Genomic DNA, 22,052 nt, shown 5'->3' on the forward strand with positions numbered 1-22,052 from the left:
GGGTGGGACGGGATGGCTTGGGTGTGAGGCTGGAGTTGAATATCTCCCTTTGCCCTGATTGAGTAGGCTCTGATTAAACCCTAGCAGATAAGGTTCTGGCTCACTTGTTTCTCCTGAGGGCAGAGCTTCTGTCACCTGGGTTGTTACCTCCTCTACACCTGGCCAGAAGCAGGAGGACATTATTCCTCTAATGTATTTATGGTGAGAACCTGGTGGGGCACTGGATGATGAGGTTTCCCTGGAATTTCTCCCACTCTCAGATTTGTCCACCCTAAGCCTCCAGCCATTCATTGTTCCTCCCCAGTACTGGGCCTCTACTCCGGTAAGTTGTGATTTGCATCCATCTGGGCTTCTGTTCACTTTTCCGGCCAGCGGTTTGCCCTGTGACCTCACCACTCTGAGCATCTAAGAAGAGTTATTGATTTTTCAGTTGGTTCAGCCTTTTACTTGTTCAGTGACTTCCCAGGCACTTACCTGCTGGACTGGAAGCCAGAAGTTCAATCTGCCTGTTTATTTTGCGGGGCAGGGAGGGGCGGGCTGTTTGTTTTTAGTGCTGTGGATCAAAACGGGGGGTGGGGGGTGGGGGGTGGGGGTGCGCTCTACCACTAAGCCACACCCCAGCCCCACACAGCCTCTTTTTAGGTAGTTAGTCTCCTGTATGTGAATTTGGAGGTTTGTGGGGATTGGTGAGGTATAATTGGGTTCTCCCCCATTATTGTTATTGTCTTTGTTCTTCATGGAAGTGGGAATATTTAAACCAACTCCTCATTCCACATTCCCACCTTCACTAGAACAAAGTTTTTTCAGTGCTAATACATGAGTATTCCTTATATGAGTGAAATGCTTGGCACCAGAAGTATTTCAGGTTTTTTTTTTTTTTTTTTTTTTTTTTTTTTTTTTAATATTTATCTTTTAGTTATTGGCGGACACATCATCTTTATTTGTATGTGGTGCTGGGAATCGAACCTGGGCCGCACGCAAGCCAGGCGAGCACGCTACCGCTTGAGCCACATCCCCAGCCCCGTATTTCAGGTTTTGAATGGGGGATATTTACATATACATATATACACAAATTTCTGTTTCATGTACAACATATACCATAGACTAAAGGTAATTTTACATAATGTCTTTTTTTTTTTGCCACCAGGCATTGAACCCTGAGGCATTTAACCACTGAGCCACATCTCTTTTTATATTTTATTTTTGAGATAGGTTCTCACTAAGTTGCTTAGGGTCTCACTAAGTTGCTGAGGCTGGAGACTCTAAGCAACTTAGTGAGAACCTAAGTTGCTGAGGCTGGTCTCAAATTTGCGATCCTCCTGCCTCAACCTCCTGAGTTGCTGGGATTTCAGGGGTGCCCCAGCATGCTTAGCTTACATAATGTCTTTAATAATTTTAGGTATGGAGCAATGTGTACATTGGAACCCTCAGGAAGCAGAGGTGTTGCTGTCTCAGCCCCTCAGTGGACAATCCATGGCATGCCTGGCATCACCATCATCCCTGATTTCAAATTTATGTTCTACTGATAAGCAATCATTTTCTTAACACTTATCCACATATAAGTACTTCACTAAATAGTTAACAGGTGTGGAATTTTCCACTCATGGAACCTTTCCGATTTTAGAGCATTTCAGTTTTTTGGATTAGTTATGTTCAATTAGGGTATGCCAGAAACTGTCTGCGTGCCTGGAGAGGATCATTTATCCTTTAAATGTCAACTTTAAATGCTCCCTGCTTTTGTGAAGCTCAGCTTGTGGCATATTTTTTGGGAGGTTACGGAGATATCATGGGGTTCCAGAGTCCTTGGTTTTGAATGAGAACAAGAAGCATCAAAAAATCAGGGCAGATATCAGGGATCTCCCAGATCTCATGTGTACATTTCATATTGTTACCCTCTGCCTGGAGAGCTGCTAGGAGTTGGTGCTTTGACTACAGAGACAATATTTTCGTATTATAATCTGCAACTCCAGCTGATAAAGGGAGGGCATTCCTTCCATATCAGCCTCAAAAAGCAGAGGATGATGCAATCTCACTTCTGAAGACACATTAAGAGATAAATGAATGAGATTTCTTGCTGGGGCTCTGTGGTCTCCAGTGTTCACATCTCTGTATTCATACCCTGCAGGCTTGTTCTTCTACCATCCATCAAAAATTTCTCCTTTGTCCCTAATAATAACAAAGCCTGGACTTAATTCAGCCTACAAAACAGCAGCCAAAATAGACACTCCCCTGCTTAACCTATTTATATCAACCTTCCATTGTGTTTCCAAACAAAGAATATGTATAAGGTAATGAAAGCTCTCTGAGCTGTAAGTGACTCTTTTTGTTTCTGTTTCTGTTTTAATCCAAGAGGTTGGACTAAGTGGGTGCTGTTGTCACTGGGCTCCAAAGGACGGTGATTCTGTGTTGCTATGGGGATGAGGTTATGTGACTCACACGCACAGCATGTTCTGTTGCTAAGGTAATTACACGCATCTTCACCTTCTCTATCAGGGTTGTCACCAATTTTAGCCATGGAGAAACTGAGCTTGGGGTTTCAGGGAACAAGAAAAAGAAGGAAAAAGAGCTTTGTGGAAAGTTTAGAAGTGAAACAGTCCACTTGCCTCTTGTCCCTGGGTGACTTCATGGTGACAACCAAAAAAATGGATGGCACAGTTACTCACTCACATCTTTAGGCAACTGGCTCCAGGGTGGCGCCAGTGACTGCCATTTCTTGGGGACCCGAAGGTATGATGGATAAATGGTTTGCTCAGAGTCACTGGTGGGGAGAGTCCCAGAAGGCTTAGGTGTTTCAGAAGGTGACAGGACTTTTCACACTGTAGTCAAGGGAGGGTGAGGAGGTAACGAAGGAGACATGAAGAAAATTTCTGAAATGATGGGCAAGTCTACATGCTGACTGGGCTTTAGTTACATGGATGCATGTGTTAGCCAAAACCCATCAGACCCCACACTCATCTGTGCATTGACATGAAATGTAAATTTATCTATTAAAAGTCAATTGTCACCTTGAACAGGAAGAAAACAGCCTTGAAGAACCACAGAACAGCTCTAGAATGTTTCTGAAAGTTTAAAAAAATGTGAGGAGCTAGTTTAACATTGGCTGCGCCATGTCTTATCTGCTTTCTCAAGTTAGGGTGTGGAGTTTGGGCTTCTGTTTCCTGGGCACTATCTTACTCTAGCCTCTGAAGGCAAGAGTGTCATCCTCAATCTAGGACATCTGAGTGTCCCCAAAGTTTCTTGTCATTCTTCGTTGTCCTCCTCCAAGACTGAGATAAGGTATGCAGAGGAAATAGTGCAGGAATAGAAGTTCTAGTCCCCATCTGGTCACAAACCTACAGAATAAGCTAAACTCTCTTTCCCCAGCTACAAAAGTTAGAAGTTCTTGGGTCTACTCTGAGGGGACAAAGTGTATGGAGGTGTGATTTACAGAAGAGAGAAAGGTGCTCTCCAGAGGAGGAGACTGGAGCTGCCTTATGAGGTAAGAACTTGGTGGAATACAATATATTGGCAGCCAGTAGGCCCTGGGGCCTCCATAGCTTCTATTTTGGGGGAAATCAAGACATGAATCTGGTTAGAGAATATTTCAGAACAAGATGACCAAGTCAAGTTCCAGCTGCGACTTCCAATCTGAAAGATTGGAACAAGTTGCCTCTTTGAGTTTCTCCTACATCTCAGGATCTGCTTAGGCTTAGTGCTTAGGCTCTCTGAGCCTCAGTTTATGCACTTGTAAAATGAGAATGACATTATAATATCTATTCCGCTGACTGTTGAAATAATTTATTTGAATCATATATGTGATAGTACTTAGCATACAGTAAGTGCTAAGTAAATTCCGATTCTCCTTCTCATGTCTTTGACTTTACCTTTGTTGTTTTTTTTTTTTCTTTGTTGTTGTTATGCCCACAAAACCAGCTCTCTTTTCTCATTTTGTGGTACTTCCTTCACAGACTCACAGTTTATACTGGGGTTTCTCAGGAGTCTTATTGTTCCTTTTTTAATAAAATGAACCTTGGTATAGATTATAGACCTATCTAAAGAAGGTGAAAACCCACAGGGAGAGAAGGGAAGTGGAGATGCCAATTTAAATGGAAGACCTTCTTCAGTAAACAGCCATAATCCTTTTTCTGTTTGAAATGAAAATGAATTTGGATGAGCAGTGATGAGGTGATGGGTCAGGGAAGTTGGATTTTCAGAGGGAACAACTGTGTACCCTCAACTCCACAAGGGAAAAACAAAGGGAGGAGATTTAGGAGGCCTCAGGAACATTCTAGATCTCCCGGGTTGGAGAGGGCCACCTTTCTTCCCCCCGCCCCCACCTACCTCAGTGCAGGAGTAGTGGTGCAGTTGCTTGAACCACATGACACTGCCTCTACCTGTCTAACAGAGACTAAGGAAGAGGACAAGGGCCAGGGGCATTGTTCTGCCATCTTGGAGCCAGTACTGTCAAAGGTCAAAGGCGGGGTCTTATTCTGAATATAACTTTAAAGGTCTTCCCAGGACATAGTCCCTCATAAAATGCAAGTATTTCTCTATTTTTGCCCAGAGGAGACCCAGAAACAGAGCTTGGCTCAAACGGCACACAGTATGTCTGGGAGTATGGTTCAGTGGTAGAACATGTGCTTAGCACAGACAAGGCCCTGGGTTTCATTGAAAGAGGGATCCGGGAGTGGGAGAGGGAGAAAGCATAAGCGTGTGAGCAAGCACAGTTAGACAAAAGAAAGCATATGAACTGGAAACGGAGCAATATTAATCGTATATCTAGAGAACACATGTAAAGCTAATGATTATTATGGTCCTTAATTCTCTTTTAATGAAGAAGTCTGTTCTCTATCTCTTTCCTCCCTGATCTCTGTTTTTATTTGTTGGAGAAACTGCTTAAATCCCCACAGCCTGGATTTTGCACAGGTCTCATTGTCAGATCATTTGATGTATTTTTCTGGTGCTCGTTGTATTTCCTGTAATTTAGGAATCTCATCCAGAGACTTAGTCAGACTTCAGTTGTTTTTCCAAGGTGGCTTGTAGGTAATGTCATAGATAGCCTTATAGATGGACAGAATGTCTAGTTTTCTTATTAGAAAGATGTCAGGAGTCATTGGTGATCTTTGCCTAATGGTTCACTAAGAATTGCAAATGATAAATATTCTATTTATATCAAGCCTCAATTTATTGGTTCCCCTTATTTGTTATTTGGTTACTTGGAAGTATCATTTATGTAAGAAGAGATAAGTGTTTTTTCCCTTTTATATACTAGTTTTCAGAATAATATATACCTGATCTCCCAGTGACATTTTTTTTGTGTGTATGCTGTTAAGTATTATATTTCTTAAATTGAATGAGAGTGAGCAACTTTTTATTCATTTAAGGGAATTTGCTTTTCTTTTTAAGTGAACTGTCCATATCTAGGGTTCATTTTTCTACAAAGTATTCATCTTTTTCTTCTCCAATTTTAGGAGGTCTTTATGTATTAGGCATTATTATCCTTTGTCTATGACATATATCACAAATATTTTCCCAAATAAGGAAAATGGTCTTGTAATCTTACACTTGTAAATGTTTTGTTTTCCACTTTTATGTAGGCAAATTTATTAATCTCCTCCCCATTGTGTGTGAATTCTGAGTCATCATTAGGAAAGTTTTCCCCATTCCCAGTTGTGGAGGAATTTTTCCATGTTCTCTTCTAACATTTGTGTGGTTTCATTTTTAAAAATTTTACATTTAAATTCATTGGTTCATTTAAAATATAGTAGATGTATGGCATGGACAATGGATTTAATTTGATCTGTTTCCATGAGGCCAGCCAGTTTTCCCAGGATCCTATATTAGAAACTCCTTTATCTCACTAGTTTGAGATGCTATCTTTATTATATAGTTGCTTTGCATCTGCAGTTGGTTCTGTGTCTGTTTCTGGATTTCCCCCACCTCCTGCTTTGCTGTGATATGTGCCAACCAACAAGTCAGTGTCTTCTTTTAGTGATAGAGGCGTAGATATGTTCCAGTATATGCAAAGCTGCTCTTTCAAGAGTTATATGACTATTCTTATTTTTTCCAAATTATAATCAACTTATTTCATACTTGAGGGGTTAAAAAAAAGCTAATAGTATTTTTATTGAGCTCATGCTAAATTTATTGATTATCCTAGAGAGGAAAGATGCCTTCAAGATATTAAATCATCTAATCAAGAATATGGCGGGTCTCCCTTTTGGTCATTCAGATGTTTTTATCATTTTCTGCCGCAGTCTGGCTGGGCACACAATCAGGAGCCACCACACAGCTTGTAGATTCAAACAGCAACTCTTTATTCCCGAACTCACACCAGCCGTCTACAATCACGTTCTGGGGAAATCCACGTTCTCTGCCCAAATCCACATCCACTGTCTGAATCCTGTGAGAACTCAAGGGGAACACAGGCAGCAGGATACGCCCTATTCCCAGCAGGAATAATCTTAAACCTGGAACGCCCTAAACTGGAACGCCCTAAACCCAATTATCCTAAACCGGGAACACCCTAATCCCGGATCTGCCCTGGTCCTTGAGCAAGGTCACCTAACTGCAAAATGTCCTATTTCCACGAGTCCTTCCACTAAGCAACATGGGGTATGCCGGCAAGGAAATTGTCATACCTACTTGGCTAATGGCTCCCAGCAATTTTCCTCCTATGAATTTTGAACATTTCTTTTCTGTTTAATTTTTAGAGTTAGGGATTGAACCCAGGCCTTATATATACCAGACAAACACTCTACCACTCAGCTGCACCCCCAGTCCCTTTTAGTTCTTATTTTGAGACCGGGTCTGGATAAGTTACCCAGGCTGGCCTCAACCTTGCAATCCTCTTGACTCAGCCTCCTGGGTAGTTGGGATTACTGGAATGTGCAATTGTGCCTGTATCAGTTTTATTTTTAAAGTCATGAACAAACTGAGTGTGGTGGTACCCGTTTATAGTCCTAGATACTCCGAAGGCTGGGCATTAACTTATACCCACTGCAGAGTGCTACCATAATTTGGAGCAGAGCAATAGGCAAAACTTAATCCATGTTAAAAGAATCTCCTGACAAAGCTTAGCCAGTATTCTTTCTTTCTTTCTTTCTTCTTCTTCTTCTTTTTTTTTTTTTTTTAAAAAAAAAGCATGATTCATTTTCTCCATCTTCCCAGTGGACTGTGGTTTCCAGGACAAATGCAGCTAGTTCCCCGGTTATTTATAAAGCTTTACTCACCCTCTGGGTGACCTTGTAAACAAATGACATCCCATTATCACTTTGAATAGAGCTCAGCTGTCCAAACCTGGGAATAATTTCCTCAAGCAAGAATTAAATTATGTCAGTTGTTTTCTCAGTTCTAGTAGGCGAACTTTTTCCCAGCATAAGAAAGTGTCTGCAAATACTGATACAAATTTTAAATCACCTGTTTTTTGGCATCCAGGTAAAACCTATTTGCCAGTCTTTAAAGGTACAATTATATTATAAACCTTTTTTATTGCCAATATTTCAGGTAGGTTCTGTTCAGTTTTGGATTCTTTTAAGCATACAAATAGAATCCTTGTAGAAGCCTTTGAAGAGTCTTTTGAAGGCATGGTCTTTCAGGTAAGGCAGTATAAAATCTGCCAGTGCATCTCTGCCAACACGCAGGTGCTTTAAAAATTGGATACATCAGGGCTTCAGGGAGTAAAATCACCCTATGTTCACAAAGTTTTGTCAGTCTGTATCACTGAAACTCTATTCTTAATGATAGGTTTTTTGGGGGGCGGGGTACCTGGGATTGAACTCAGGGGGACTCAACGACTAAGCCACATCCCCAGCCCTATTTTTTATTTTATTTAAAGACAGGGTCTCATCGAGCTGCTTAGTACCTCCCCTTTGCTGAGGCTGGCTTTGAACTTTCGATCTTCCTGCCTCAGCCTCCTGACCCTCTGGGATTACAGGTGTGCACCACCATGCCTGGCTGAAACCCTATCCTTGGGCTCATTCCACATCCTGTGTAATGATGCTTGAATTTAGACAAGTTAAATGAGGTATCAAATCCCCAGTAAGCTGCTTCTCTAGCAGCTTGTCTAGAGGCTTACTCAGCTTTCTGGTTTCCTTTCTCTGGGTGTTAGTCTTGGTGCCCTGGGCAGAGTATAACAGAACAGGCAAAGCAACTGCCTCAAATAGGGCCAGTGTTTCCCTAGGATGTTTGATGTCCTTGTTTCCTGAAGTTAATAATCTTTCTTTCCAAATATTTCCATGTGCATGCACTATCATCAAAGGGTATTTGAAATCAGTGTAGATATTTGTTTCTCTTGTGACAGCTGTAAAGCCCCAGTGAGTGTGATCAGTTCAGCCCTTTGTGCAGAGGTGCTGGCTGGAGGGTAGGGGCGTCTATAACCATGTCTAGTGTCACTACAGCACACACAGCTCAGCAGCAGCTGCTCCATCCATGTATAGCTACCAGTCACCAACTCCAACAGTTGATCTGGCAAGTTCAGTCTGTGGCAATTAGACTGCACAGAGAATTTCTATGCAGTAACTTTCCAGATCAGAGTCAGTTTTCATTATGAGGCTGGATTTAGGGCTGTGTTGGTTTGCAAGGCAATATTTGGATTGTCCAGCAAAATAGCCTGATATTTGTCCATTGGACCTGCCATTAGCCAATGATCTTTTTTTCTTAATGAAGTTTATGCTCGGTGAGGCACAAACACTAAATGACTATGCTGAGGTGACCTCTTCTGCCTTTTTAAGATATCACAAGTGGATGCAAATGCTTGAAGGCAGGATGGCCAACCTTTGGCTGTCTGTTCCAATTATTTAGAGAAATTAGCTATAGGCTGAGGGGTTTCTCTGAGAATCTGAAGGAGACTTATGTTCTGCTTTGCATGGACGAAAACTTGAAAGGCTTTTGAGGGTTAGGTAACTCCAAGGATGGTGCTGACAATTTTTCTTTAAAAGTGTTAAATGCTCATCGACATGTTCAGCTGTTCAAAATAAGGGTCCTGAATATAACCCTTTTAGGACTTCATAAAGAGGTTTGACTATGAGTCCAAACTTGGGAACCCTAATTCAGCAGAACCTTGTCAAACTTAGAAACACTCACAGTTGTCCCCAGTTACAGGGGCTTGAATATTGGCAATGACTTCTTTCCAGTTGGACTGTTTTCCCTTTTGTTTTGTTTTTGGCACTAGAGATTGAACCCAGGGACACTTTTACCATTGAGCCCCATCCCCAGCCCTTTAAATTTCTTACTTTCTTTCTTTCTTTTTTTTTAATTTTGAAACAGGATCTCACTAAGTTGCTTAGGACCTCCCTAAGTTGCTTCGGTTGTCCTTGAACTTTCGATCCTTCTGCCTCAGCCTCTTTGTGTCCCAGATTCCAGACCTGTGCCACTGTACCTGGCTATGTTTTCCTGTTTTAATTGAAACCTGAGGGAATTGACTCTCTGCTTACAAATCTGAGCGTTATGGGGTGGCACTTTATATCTACAGTGTGCCAGGTGATGTAGTATCAAAGTGGTGTTAGACTGATTTTTTTTATAATTGGGGCTTGAAATCAGCAAATCATTGACATATTGAGGCAAGATCCCTTCTTCCAATTGCTGAACTCTCAAGTTGTTGGCTAAAATCTTACAAAAGATGGTGGGAGAATTTTTGAAACCCTGATGAAATACAGTCCAGCACTATTGGAAGGTAGTTTTCAACAATGGATCTCACCATCCAAAAGTAAATAGTAATTGGGCTTTTTCTGCCAGTGGGATACAAAAGAAAGCATATTTAAAGTCCAATACTGAAAACCATCCATGATCCATGGGGATGACAGTAAGTAAAGTATAAGGATTTAGCACAGCAGGATGAACATTCTGAAGGAGAAATGAAGGCTCTCAAGTCCTGAACAAATCTATGCTCATTTCTATGAATAAAAATATTATTTTTTCAGAGATGAAGTTATTTGAGCATCCAGTTTGTTAAGTCGCATCTCAAATGGAATTGGGTGCTTTGGTGTGTAAAGGAAACTATGTTGAATTTTCAGTCTCCAAGCTGACACTCCATAGTTAGATTAAGGGGTTTTTCTGTATTTCTCCTCTTACTCTTGTAATAGACATGGTCCTTTTGCTGAATTGAGTTACCTTAGTGTTAATAACAGGAAAGGTAATGCCTGTGTCCAAGAAAAATTTTGTAATTTGACTCCCCACTGTCAAAAATTTACCTGGGGCTCCTGTGGGGCAATCTTGATTGGCTCTCAGAGATTAAGGGGACTCTTTGGGCCTCCTTATTCCTCATTTGAATCACAGTCCTGTTTAATAATCTCTATGTGTTTTTCCTTCTCTTCCCCCATTCCCTTTCTTGAATTGTGGACAGTCATGTTTCCAATGTCCCTCTTCCCTGCAGTGTGCACAGAGGTCCTCCTACAGGTTCACGTTTCCATGTTTACCTGATCTATCTCTCCTTCCTTTTCTTATGTCTCTTCCTATTGTGCCACAAAACTGTAGCCTGCTCATCCTTTTTCTGTTTCTCTTACATTATATATTTAAAAAGCAGTATCCACCAATTGGGATGGATTCATTCCTATACCCTTCCCAGCTTTTGAAGTTTTTTTTTTTTTTTTGTGTGTGTGTGTGTGTATGTTTTTGTTTTTTTGGCTTTTTTTGGTACTCAGGTGCACTTGACCACTGAGCCACATCCCCAGCCCTATTTTGTATTTTATATGGAGACAGGGTCTCACTGAGTTGGTTAGTGTCTTGCTTTTGCTGAGGCTGGCTTTGAACTCACATTCTTCCTGCCTCAACCTCCCAAGCTTCTGGGATTACATGTGTGCCCCACCGTGCCTGGTTTAAAGTGTTTTTTAAAAAATATTTATTTTTAGTTGTAGATGGACATAATACCTTTATTTATTTATTTATATGTGGTGCTGCTGAGGATTGAACCCAGTGCCTCACACTTGCAAGGCAAGCTCTCTACCACTGAACCCCCAATCCCAACCCCTGAAGTTTTTTTTTTTTTATGAATATTGAGGATATTTTGCCCTATAATGTCATGTTAACCATCCTCATATTCTCTGGGGATTCTGGATCAGTGTCCATGCACTTTCATTATGCTTGATAAATTCTAAGCATTCTGAAGGGTGCTCATTTGCCTTTTACTGGATTCCCTGTATTCTGTTTAAAATTCTCTGCTTAGGCACCCCCTTCTTTAATCCTGCCAAGATGAACCACTTATAAGGATCTAATTGACCCATCATTTCCACATGATTTGGGTTCCAATGGAACAGCAGGAGCAAGGGACTCTGTAGGATCTTCTTGATGGAGATGCCATTCCTTGTCTATTATTAGCATTTTATCATCTGTAGCAGAATATTCAAAAGAGCTTAGATGTCTGCCCAAGTAGAACAGTGTATAGCAAAATCAGGGACAAACAGGTCATTTTCTGTGGATCCTCTCTCTATAGTGAATGACAGCTTTTCCAGCTGAGGAAATCTGATATTGAGAATGGACCATAAGTCCAGTAATGTCCTCTTGGCGGACCACCCTGATCTACACCTCCAAGTAGACACTGCCTTAGGGAATATTGTCTTGCTCCCAGGAAGCTCCCTGGCCAAACTGAGTGCCTGGTTGGATCTTACAGAGAGAAACTGGTCTTGCCTTATTTGCTTATGATGGAGGAGGCCCAGCTCCAATGGCTCCTTTATCCTCCTTGATGGTACAATAACGTCTACACTAGCTGGGGGTAGATTTGGAAAATCCAAAATATTAATTTTTTAATTTTCCCTCTCATCCCGTTTTTTTTTTTTTTTTTTTTTTTTGCTTTGTCCAGGAGGGGAATAAAGTTTCCCCCTCCATTCTGTGCTATCAACTTATTTCATCCTTTCTTAGACTTTTCATTATACAATAGCATGAAAACTTGTATGTAAGGGATTCCATCCCATTTATTTGATCTTTTATAAAATGACCCCAAATGTAAAATTGTATGATAATAAGTAATTGTTAAGAGACCATCTATCACTGGAGTCTAACATATGTGCAGGCCATGCTGTGTTACAATAGCACATTGACCCCTTCTTAGTCATGGAATAATATTCGTTAGTCATCTAGCCACCTAGTATATGTCTCAGAAGACCCTCAGGTGATGTGAATATAAGAAGAGGGAAATCAAAACACAAACAATCTAGACCAAGCAAATGAGCATTCTCCAAACAGACAATATCTGGGAACTTTGTCTCTCTGAATCTTATCCCACACTGACTGGTACCCTGAAAAGAAAGAAGAGAAAATTAATCTAACCAATGAGGTAAAATAGCTAAGCAAACTCCCAAATGGCTGAGATATTTTTACCCCATGCTACAAAATGACCCACACCAGGTTAAAAAAAAAAAAAAAAAAAAGCATTTTAGCCCCAAATAGTGGAGAAATGAAGACATTCATTGCCCCACCACACATGATACATGACATTATAAGGAATATCTATTTTAGCCCCAAACAATCATATTTGTTTAAACTCTACAGGTAATGCTGTTATAGGGTTGGGCCCTTCTGGAAAACTAAGATAGTACAAAAGTCCCCCTATGAACCCTGGATCTTGAGATCAAGTCAGAAAGATTTCAGACATGTTGCTTAGAGTAATAGACATGAAACCTCATGTCTGGAAAAAGGAAAGGGGACACTCTCAAGGGAGAGATTGGGTCCTCTCAGGAGAGGGACAGTTTTATTGGGGAATCCCAGTTCCATTTCCAGACAGTCGTCAAGTTTATTACTTGAGTTTTGATAAGGGACAGCAGGATAACTTCAGGCTTTCAAGTCCCCACTGCCATGACAACTCTAGATCACTTTGGTCCATGCTGACTGGTTCTAGTTGTATTCTTAACCATAAAGTCTTGACAGATTTTATGGTTATGAGGAATTATCTTTAGCTCCCTGAAATCTAGGATCTAGCATCACAAAAGTATCCTTCTTCAGGCTAATCTGTGGTCCTTTTAATGACATTTCAGGCCTGCATTACTCCTACAAATAACAGGTAGTTTGCTGAGGAATGTGACATATCCTGTCCACTTAAGCTGGCAGGGACGCAGGTAAATTGCTTCTTGGAAAAGAAAGCATGTGGGAGGCAGCAAAATGGTCCCATTTTATAGAATTATTTCCTTAACCTCACATTCCCATAACTCACACCTGTCCCTTATCAATCCTAGTAACATTGTAAAACAAGAACTCCAACTTACTGGCACTGTTGTGTAATGCAGGAAATACCAAAGTTTTAAGATTTAATAATTTCAGAGTTATATATGGACAAGCACAAAAAAAGCGTTATTTTAAACTTCAAATTTCTTTTACCATCACTATGTGAATCTTGAATAATTTTCATAGAAAATGATAGGAAAACTGCACAAAGGTAGTAGCTAATAAGCTGGCCATAACAATATCTACATACAATATCCTTAATTTTATCTGTGGAAATAAACCAAGATCACCCAAAGTAGAACAGGCAAAGGCTATTTTTTTCAAAGCTTGCCATAGCAAGGGAATCATAGTGTTTTGGCAGACTCAAAGGCAGGAGGAAAGCTTCAAGTATGCTCTGATTTCAGGCACTGGCCCAGGGAAGCTGGAGGAGGCTAATTAGAAGCAGGCCATACAAACAATAGAAATCATCTTTAAATAAATGTTCAAAAACGGGTTAAAAAAATGGTGGCTGGTTAGGGCTGCATATTTGGCTTTCTCTGGTTGGTTCCTCAAGGAAGTTGTTACTTATTGTTCAACTCCTGGTAGTTCAGGGCTGACGGTTGCAAAAATCATACATAAGAAGTTATAAAAGTTAGTTTCCTGGGTCATTAGAAGGGAGGGCAGCTGTGCTTTGTGGGCTGCTTACTGTAAATAAGAACTTCCCCGAGTTTTCTGGGCCAACTGCAGCTGTAGTCGGCCAGAGTAATTTTCACGCACACTCTGGCTAGTCCTTTCCTACCTCCAGTCTCTCCTACGTCCTAACTCAGTTACAAGTTACGGCCATAGTTTTTACAGGAGGATCCCCTGAAACCTGACACTTTTTTCAAGCATTCCTTCACGGTGCTTATGGAGTTAGGCTGCCTCCGATTCCTCATCCATGCGATGGGGCTCAGGACACTCATTTTGGTGTTGTCACGAGGACTGAGGAGAGGTCGAATATTCTTTGGGTGCGTGGCCTGGCACTAGTCCCTGGCCGGGCTTTGGAGTTCGGTGGGCAGCCATCGCTCACTCCACAAGATGGCGCAGGGCCGAGGTCAGATCCACGAGGGAGCCATGAGAGGGACGACAGGCTAGAGGAGAACATGGGAGGGGGTGCGTTCACCTACAGCCTTAGGGTCCACGGGTGCCACGAAAGGATCTTCCAGTCAGGACACAGTGCCACGTCTGGCCCGTCCATGCCGCTCTGCACCGTGGCCGGAAGTGCATCACCGGGGTGTGGGGGGCCCGGAGGCACCCAGCCGCGGAGCCTTCTGGGAGTTGTAGTCCAGTTCCCCCTCGTGGTTGGGGGCTCTTACATGATATTTGACGGGTCGGGCTCGGATGTGCGCATTTCCGGACCTTAAGTTGTATCTACTGCTCCGGGGACTGGGCGCTCCCATACCTCGCCAAGGTGCGCCTTCGGTCCGGGACTGTGTGGAGTACCAGGGTGGCCGGCACCCACTTGCTGCAGAGGCAGTTGGGCACCAGGCAGGGGTAGTGTGGGTCCCTTGGGACTCAGTCGGACATCAAAGTGTCGGGGTGCTGTCCGACTCGGCTAGGGGACGCCACAGGTAGTGGGTCCGGGAGTCACAGGCAAGTCTGTTTTCTCACTTACTCTGTCTCCTCCCGCAGCTCGCCTCGTCGGAGCCCACCGTCCCCTGGAGGTGCGTACACGGACCACTTGGACTCCGGTGAGCTGCCTAAAGGTCACCCTTCTTTCCCTAGAGTGGATTTCCTTCCGACCCTTGCCCTGGAGCTTGTCTGCACACCCAGGTCTCTGAACTCCACTCCTGCCGGGTTCAGTGTCTGAGTCTCTAGGGGAGTGGGGACTCACGGAGGAAAGCCCCCTGTCCCAGTAGGGGATGTCCCCTTCCTCTCTAACCTTCTCTCACTCCTGCTGACCCCACGCTATAGCCAGAAGTAGGCAGAGAGAGATGAGGAAAATGAAGAAATTTTCGGGAAGTGGTTTTATTTCAGGGCTCTGGGTTCATTCAAAAAACATTTGCTGAGACCCTGGGTCCGATTGCAGGGGAGCAAAGAAGTGGGTTCCGTCCTTAGCTTGAGTCTTGTGGAGCTGTTGGTCACTTTAACAAATTATCCAGACTGGACGAATGGATACCCAGCGGTACCAGTTCCGACTTGAGAAGGGTGACCGCAGGTGGGACTTGAAAATAGGGTCTGCGCCGGTGAAACGGGACAAAAGGATATTCCAGGCTGAACAGCATTTGTAAGGATGAGAAGTACAGGACCCGGTGTCTTGCCCGACTTCGCGTGGCAGAGAAGGTTGGAGACTCGGGAGCCGGTGGAGGAGACTTGCGGGCTCGGTCGAGGGGTGTGGTCTTCCTAGGCTCCATCCTGGTGCCGGTGCATGCGTCTTGGCACCGGTGGATTTGGGTTTGGGTCACCATATACTTGCAACAAGTATAGCTGATAAGGGCAGGATTGAGGCAGTGAGAACTGGATAGGCAGAAAAGTTTCAGATATATAAAGGTGGTGGAGATGGGACCCACTGTGATCAGGACAAGAGCACCTTGCCTCCTTTTGCAAAGTAGGTGGAGTAAGCAGGTGGGAGCCAGCTTAGCGGTTTAGCAGAGACCATTATTTTAAGTCACTTGGTGAAGAGAGGTGAGCAATGACCTGTTGGGATGTAATGCAGAGTTGAAGGAGAATCAATCTTTCTTTGATGCTTTTTTAGGACAAACAGGTTTGAGCTGGGGCGGGATGTGGAGGCGGGGAGAGGGGAAAGAAGAGGAACTATGTATGATTCTAGATTGAGCAAGTGTCTATTTGCTTTAGATATTCTAAGGAATTAAAATCTTATAAACACTATTGGAGCATTTTGGCATTCTTCCACTCACTCAAAGATGACCAGTCCTAAAATTTCAATGTATCCTGCTATGCTTTTGTTTACATCCTAGGTATGAATGTAGCCAGAAACAATACATAGGATTATTTTGTGTGTTGAACCCTTTTGCCTATATTGGTTGTCTTTTTCTTATTTGATTTTAGTATTTCTTCATGTGTTTTAGGCATAAATCCATTTTGGCTCATACACTTTGTAAAAATCTTGAATAGAATTTGATAAAACTTCTGACGTTTCTCGGTGTAGTTTTGAGTAAGTATAAATCCATTTCATTTAATGTTTAGTAGTTTATTCTGGTTTCCTGATTCTTCATCAGTTGATTTGAGTAATTTTCATTTTTCTAGACTATTGCCTGACTTAATTTTAATCTATGGTGTTAAATTTTTATGGTAATTTCTTATAATTAAAAAATTACTATTTATGAAATTGTTTCTTTTTTGTGGTTTTCTTCTTCTTTTGATCGGTTGTGTCTGAACTTTGTACATTTTATTAGTTTTTAATTTTTTTGATTCTTTTTAGTTACACATGACAGTAGAATGTATTCTGACATATTGTATATACATGGAGTATAACTTCCCATTCTTCTGGTTGTATGTGATGTGGAGTTACACTGGTCATGCATTCATATATGAATATAGGAGAGTAATGAATGAAAAAACATACACTTTTTTTGATACCAGGGATTGAACCCGGGGGTGCTTAACCACTGAACCACATCCTCAGCCCATAGTTTTAAATTAAAACCAATTATTTTATTAATTTTCATAAAATTTCCAAATAATTGGGGCTGGAGTTGTGGGTTCAGTAGTACAGCACTCACCTAGCATATGCAAGACCCTGGGTTTAATCCTCAGCATCACATAAAAGTAAATAAAATAAAGGTATTGTGTCCAACTACAACTAAAAAAATTTTAAAAAAATTTTCCCAATAATTTAATTTATTACTTTTCTTTTTAACTTCTTATGGTCCTAAGATATACATTAAATAAAAAGACTGAGAGAAACCGGTTATGGTAATGCCCTTCTGTAATCCCAGCTAACTGAGAGACCAAGGAAGGAAGATCACAAGTTCAGAACAGCCTCAGCAACTTAGCAAAGACCCTCAACATTAAACAAACAAACAAGCAAACAAACAAACAAAAAAAACCAGAAAAGAAAAAAGGCTGTGGATGTAGCTCAGAGATGTAGTGCTTGCCTAGCATGTACAAGGTCTTGGTTCTATCCCCAGCATTGCAAAAAATTAAATTAAATAAATAGACTGAAAATTAATGGCACTCAACTCAGGAGGCTTGCATAGAAAAAGAGTAAAAGAAAAAAGCATAAGCCGATTTTTTTCCCTCTTCTTTCTGGTACCCCATAACATTAGGGATTGAATAGGACCTCGCTGTGCTAGGCAAGAGCTCTACCACTGCGCTACATCTCCAGACCTTTTTATTTATTTTCGAGACGGGGTGTCACTAAGTTGCCCAGGCAGGTCTCAAACTTGTGATCCTCCTGTTTCAACCTCTGGAGCAACTGGGATTACAGGAATGTACCACCACACCCAACAGAATTTTTCAAAGAAAGAATCAAAGAAATAATAGAGCTGGTACAAAAAAAAAAAAAAAGTTCATGCTTTCAACATATTACCTGAATCAAATCATGATGAAACATTTAAAAAAATCTAAATTGAAGAACAATATAATTATAAAATAACTGGTTTGTAACTCTTAAAAATGTCAGTGTTCTGAAAGAGATTGAGGAAATTGTTCTGGACTCTAGGAGAGGCATGAAAAAGAAAGCAGTGAAGTATATGAAATACAGAAAGGATATTACTGGGACAAGTATAATGTAAATAAAGGCTGTGGACTTGACCATGGTGTTGGATTCCTGATTTTCCTGATTTCTTATTACAATACTGTGGTGTGTGACAAAATATCCTTGATTTTGTGGAATTTCACATTTACTTACACCCTTCTCCATTTATAAAAAACCTAAATCAAAGAACAATATCATTATAAGGTAACTGGTTTGTAACTCTTAAAAATGTCAAGTGTTCTGAAAGATAGAGATTGTTAGATAGATAAAGGAAATTAGAGGAAATCGCTAATTGTTAGATAGAGATTTCCTCTACCTAACATCTAGATTTCCTCTACCTATTTCAGATAGAGATTTCCTCTATCTGAAAGATGGAAAGAGGAAAAGAAGGATGAAGTAAATTGTTATGTGAATGAGTCCAAGATGGCGTCCATGTAGTGACCCCTTCATTATTCATTTCTTCTCAGGAGGCTGAGATATCTTAACTCAATGGCAGTCAACATCTGTTATCAGTAGTTATGTAAAACCATCTGGTTATCAAGACCCCAAGTGGCTGTGACTCAGAGATACCCAGGAGTAGCCTTACCCTATCCCCATGCCAGAGACCTGGAAGGGCTCAGTGTGAGGTGGCAGAGCCTCACTTATCTAATGTGTGCTCTGCCACCTCATGGTGGAATCTTCTTCCTCCATCAGCCCTGAAAAAAATTTATTCACCCACTATACAAATGTGGTAAGATGTTAATATTGGAACATCTAGGTGAGGGATTCAGGGATTCTTGATGTGATTCTCAAGATTTAAAGTGAAAACGTTGTGTCCAAATAAAAAATTTTTTTAAAGAGGTCAGTTCTTGGAAAGGATTTGCTAAAATTCATAAAATAATTAGCTTCTATTTAAAACTAATAATTTAGAGGAGTTGGGGGCTCAGTTGATCAAAGGAAGGCAAAAATAAACCATTTCTGGATATGAAAAAGACCATCTCAGAAACATTTTTTTCTAATTTGAAGAGATTAATTTTTTTCTTAAAGAGAGAGAGAGAGAGGGAGAGAGAGAGAGAGAGAGAGAGAGAGAGAGAGAGAGAGAGAGAATTTTAACATTTATTTATTTTTTTTAGTTTTCGGCGGACACAACATCTTTGTATGTGGTGCTGAGGATGGAACCCGGGCCGAACGCATGCCAGGCGAGCGCGCTACCGCTTGAGCCACATCTCCAGCCCTTAAGAGATTACTTTTAATTATTTAATACCATAAATTCAAAAGTAAGTGGGACAATAGTCTAGAAAAATGTAAATTACTAAAATTGACAAACACCTCAAATGAACTACATATGCATATTACAGAGATTTTAAGTAGAATTTGATAAAATTAAAAAAAATGCGGACCTGGTGTTTCTTTCAATGGGTATATTTAAATTTTTTTTTGTAGTTGTAGATGGACAGAATGCGTTTTTTTAAAAAAAATTTTATGTGGTGCTAGAATGGAAACCAGTGCCTCACACATGCTAGCAAGCACTCTACCACTGAGCCACAGCCTCAGCCCCATAATGGGTATATTTTTGACAATGGATCCATTTCACTTGATGTTTAACAATTTAAATAGTTTTTTGCATTTTTTTCTAATTTTATAGATCTCTGCATCAGATCTATGTAATATTGACTTTCTTTTGATATTTGTTGAGGCTTGTTTTTTTAGCTTGTTAGTTTTTATAAATATTCCACATACATTCCACATGTGTCTAACAGAATGTGTATTCTCTAATATTGAGTACATTTTTTCTGTCTATATGCAATAGATTGGGTTTCTAAATTGTTATCAATGTCTTCTGTATGCTATTTTTCCTATTTTTTTTTTTCATTCTAGATCTTATTTTCCAAAACTGGGTGTTAAGATCCTTTGCTGTGGGCTGGGGTTGTGGCTCAGCAGTAGAGCACTTGCCTAGCATGTGTGAGGCGCTGGGTTCGATCCTTAGCACCACATAAAAACAAACAAATAAAGTAAAGGTATTGTGCTCAACTATAACTAAAAAAAATCCTTTGCTGTGATGGTTTGTCAGTTTCCCTGGTCTTTTTTTTTTGTTTGTTTTATGTGACCTTTGCCATGCACTTCCATTATATATATATCTCTCGCTGCTTACAGCTGTAAGATGGAGTTAGCATCTGTTCATTACTCTCTCTCTCTCTACAGGGTATTATTTTTTTCTCACTCTTTGCACATCTCGTCTTTTTCTCTTGAAGGCTTGCTTAGATGTTGGGTGGGACAGAAGAGACTGGACATAGGCCAGTTCTGTTGGGCTGTCGTTGCATGTGGAGCTGGGAAGTCAGGACGATGATTGAGCCCCATCCAATTAGCATTGGAGTGGGTGGTAGGTTTGTTGTTGCTATAGTTACCTGCATTGGACCACTTATCTCATAATTCTGTAGCATCACTTTGTGCTTCAAGCGGAGTCATCCCCTCTTGACTGGATCCTGCTATTGATGGCTGTTGTTTACTTCTCAGAGCCTCCCAGCCTGGTGGGGAAGGGCAGAGGTGCTCTTTGTTACCTCAGTTTTAGGTGGGTCCTGGAGTCTCAGGGATCCTCCTCCTCTTCTAGTGGTAGGAGACCCCTAAGCTTGAGCCTAGAACACATTTCTGCCTCTCTGCCATAGCAAAATGCCTTTGGCTTTACCATGCTCTGGGATCATAAGAGTTTATGGCCCTCCCCTAGTAGCTTCCAGCTTCTGTTCCCCAGAAAATTCTGGATGGCTTCCTGAAGTTCCTTCCTGGGCAGCCATGCCTTCCCCCAGACCCTCACTCTCAAGGGGTGTGTCTGGTCTTTCTCTCAACCCTAAGCTTTCTTGTGAGCACCCAGCAGAGGCGAGGCAAGTGTTAGTTGTCTATTACTGTGGAACACATTTCCACCGATGGAGTGATCAATACCTGTCTGTGAGCCCACAGTTCTGCAGGTGGGAAGTTCAGGTGCGTCTGGCTGGGCTCTACACCCAGTGCCACAAGGCCAAAAGCAAGGTGTTGGTGGGCTATTATCTAGAGGCTCTGGGGAAGAATCTGCCTCCCAGTACATTCAGGTGGTTGGCAGGGTTGGGTTTTAGGACTCAGGTCCCCAGTTCCTTGCTGGAAGACAGCAGGGCCCTCTTTTAGCTCCTTCGAGCCACCTGCCTTCTCTCTTATGTGGCCTCTCCATTTGCAAAACCAGAAAAGGAGCTCAGACTCCTCTGTGTGCCCAGTCTTTCTGGCATCTCCTTCTGCCTGCAGCTGGGATGGAAAGGGCCCTGCTGATGTTCTCACAGGAGCCTCATTGTGTCGTTTTCTTTCCTTTAGTGTCTTGGCCAAGGCTTAGGGCCAGACTTTGTAACTGAGGTGGCTCCCTCCTTCCTGCACTGACCAGCTTTCTTTTCCTCCAGAGAGGTTCAGAGGCTGAAGCTGAGCCTCCCACTGAAGGTGAGTGCTCGTCCAGCAAGCAGAGCTCTGGCAACTGAGTGCCCTTGCATCCTAGGGACAAAATAATTCTCAGTAAAGAAGATGACTGGAGAGCAGGAATCCTCTTTCAAAAGCAAGATCCCAGGGCTGGGGTTGTAGCTGGTAGAGCACTTGCCTGGCATGTGTGAGGCCCTGGGTTCAATTCTGAGCACCACGTATAAATAAATGAATAAAATAAAGGTCCATCAACATAAAAAATTTTTTAAAAAAGCAAGGTCCCTATTCTGAGGCATCTCTGTGTAGCTCAGGGCCGCAGGTGGAGGGTGTCAGTGGAAGGCAGCATCTATCTGTGTCTGAAACAACCCTGATCCTTGGGGACAGAGTCATTGGGATGACACCCTCACATCAAAGGGCCTTCAAGGATTTAGTGGAGTGAACAGGGGGATCTCCTGACACTTGGAGGAAGACCTCCAGTCACAGCCATCTTTAAACTCCCATGAGGTGACCTTCACTTCTTCCTTTTGTGTAGTGAGACTTCAGTTCTGCCCATGTTACTGTCACCTCCATGTATGTCCCCCTCTTAAGCTGTGGTCATGGCATATTGGTTGTTTTTTTTTTTGTGGGTACTGGGGATTGAACTCAGGGGCACTCAACCACTGAGCCACATCCCCAGCCCTATTTTGTCTCTTATTTAAAAATAGGGTATCGCTGAGTTGCTTAGTGCCACGCTTTTACTGAGGCTAGCTTTGAACTTGTGATCCTCCTGCCTCAGCCTCCCTAGCCGCTGGGATTACAGGAGTGTGCCACCTCACTTGGCTATTAACCAGAGAAT

The 22,052-nt window shown here is 41.8% G+C and overlaps 2 long non-coding RNA genes across 3 annotated transcripts; one reads left to right on the forward strand and one right to left on the reverse strand.

Moving 5' to 3' along the window:
• The first annotated feature begins 2,349 nt into the window (after positions 1 to 2,349).
• LOC124098848 (uncharacterized) lies at positions 2,350 to 19,180 on the forward strand. Of its 2 annotated transcripts, XR_009227684.1 has the most exons (5): positions 2,350 to 2,461; positions 3,364 to 3,478; positions 14,782 to 14,840; positions 16,179 to 16,264; positions 18,922 to 19,180. It is a non-coding gene; the product is annotated as an uncharacterized LOC124098848 (long non-coding RNA). The 2 variants fall into 2 exon arrangements; XR_006853723.2 differs by lacking the exons at positions 2,350 to 2,461; positions 3,364 to 3,478 and adding an exon at positions 14,423 to 14,560.
• On the reverse strand, positions 11,861 to 14,372 carry LOC124098847 (uncharacterized). The gene is made up of 2 exons (XR_006853722.2): positions 14,277 to 14,372; positions 11,861 to 12,209 (listed from the first exon to the last, which is right to left on the reverse strand). It is a non-coding gene; the product is annotated as an uncharacterized LOC124098847 (long non-coding RNA).
• Positions 19,181 to 22,052: the final 2,872 nt, after the last annotated feature.

Source organism: Marmota monax, unplaced genomic scaffold (assembly GCF_021218885.2).
Source record: "Marmota monax isolate L192 unplaced genomic scaffold, Marmota_monax_Labrador192_F-V1.1 WCK01_AAM20220418_F8-fsc00338, whole genome shotgun sequence".
NCBI classification, from domain to species: Eukaryota; Metazoa; Chordata; class Mammalia; order Rodentia; family Sciuridae; genus Marmota; species Marmota monax.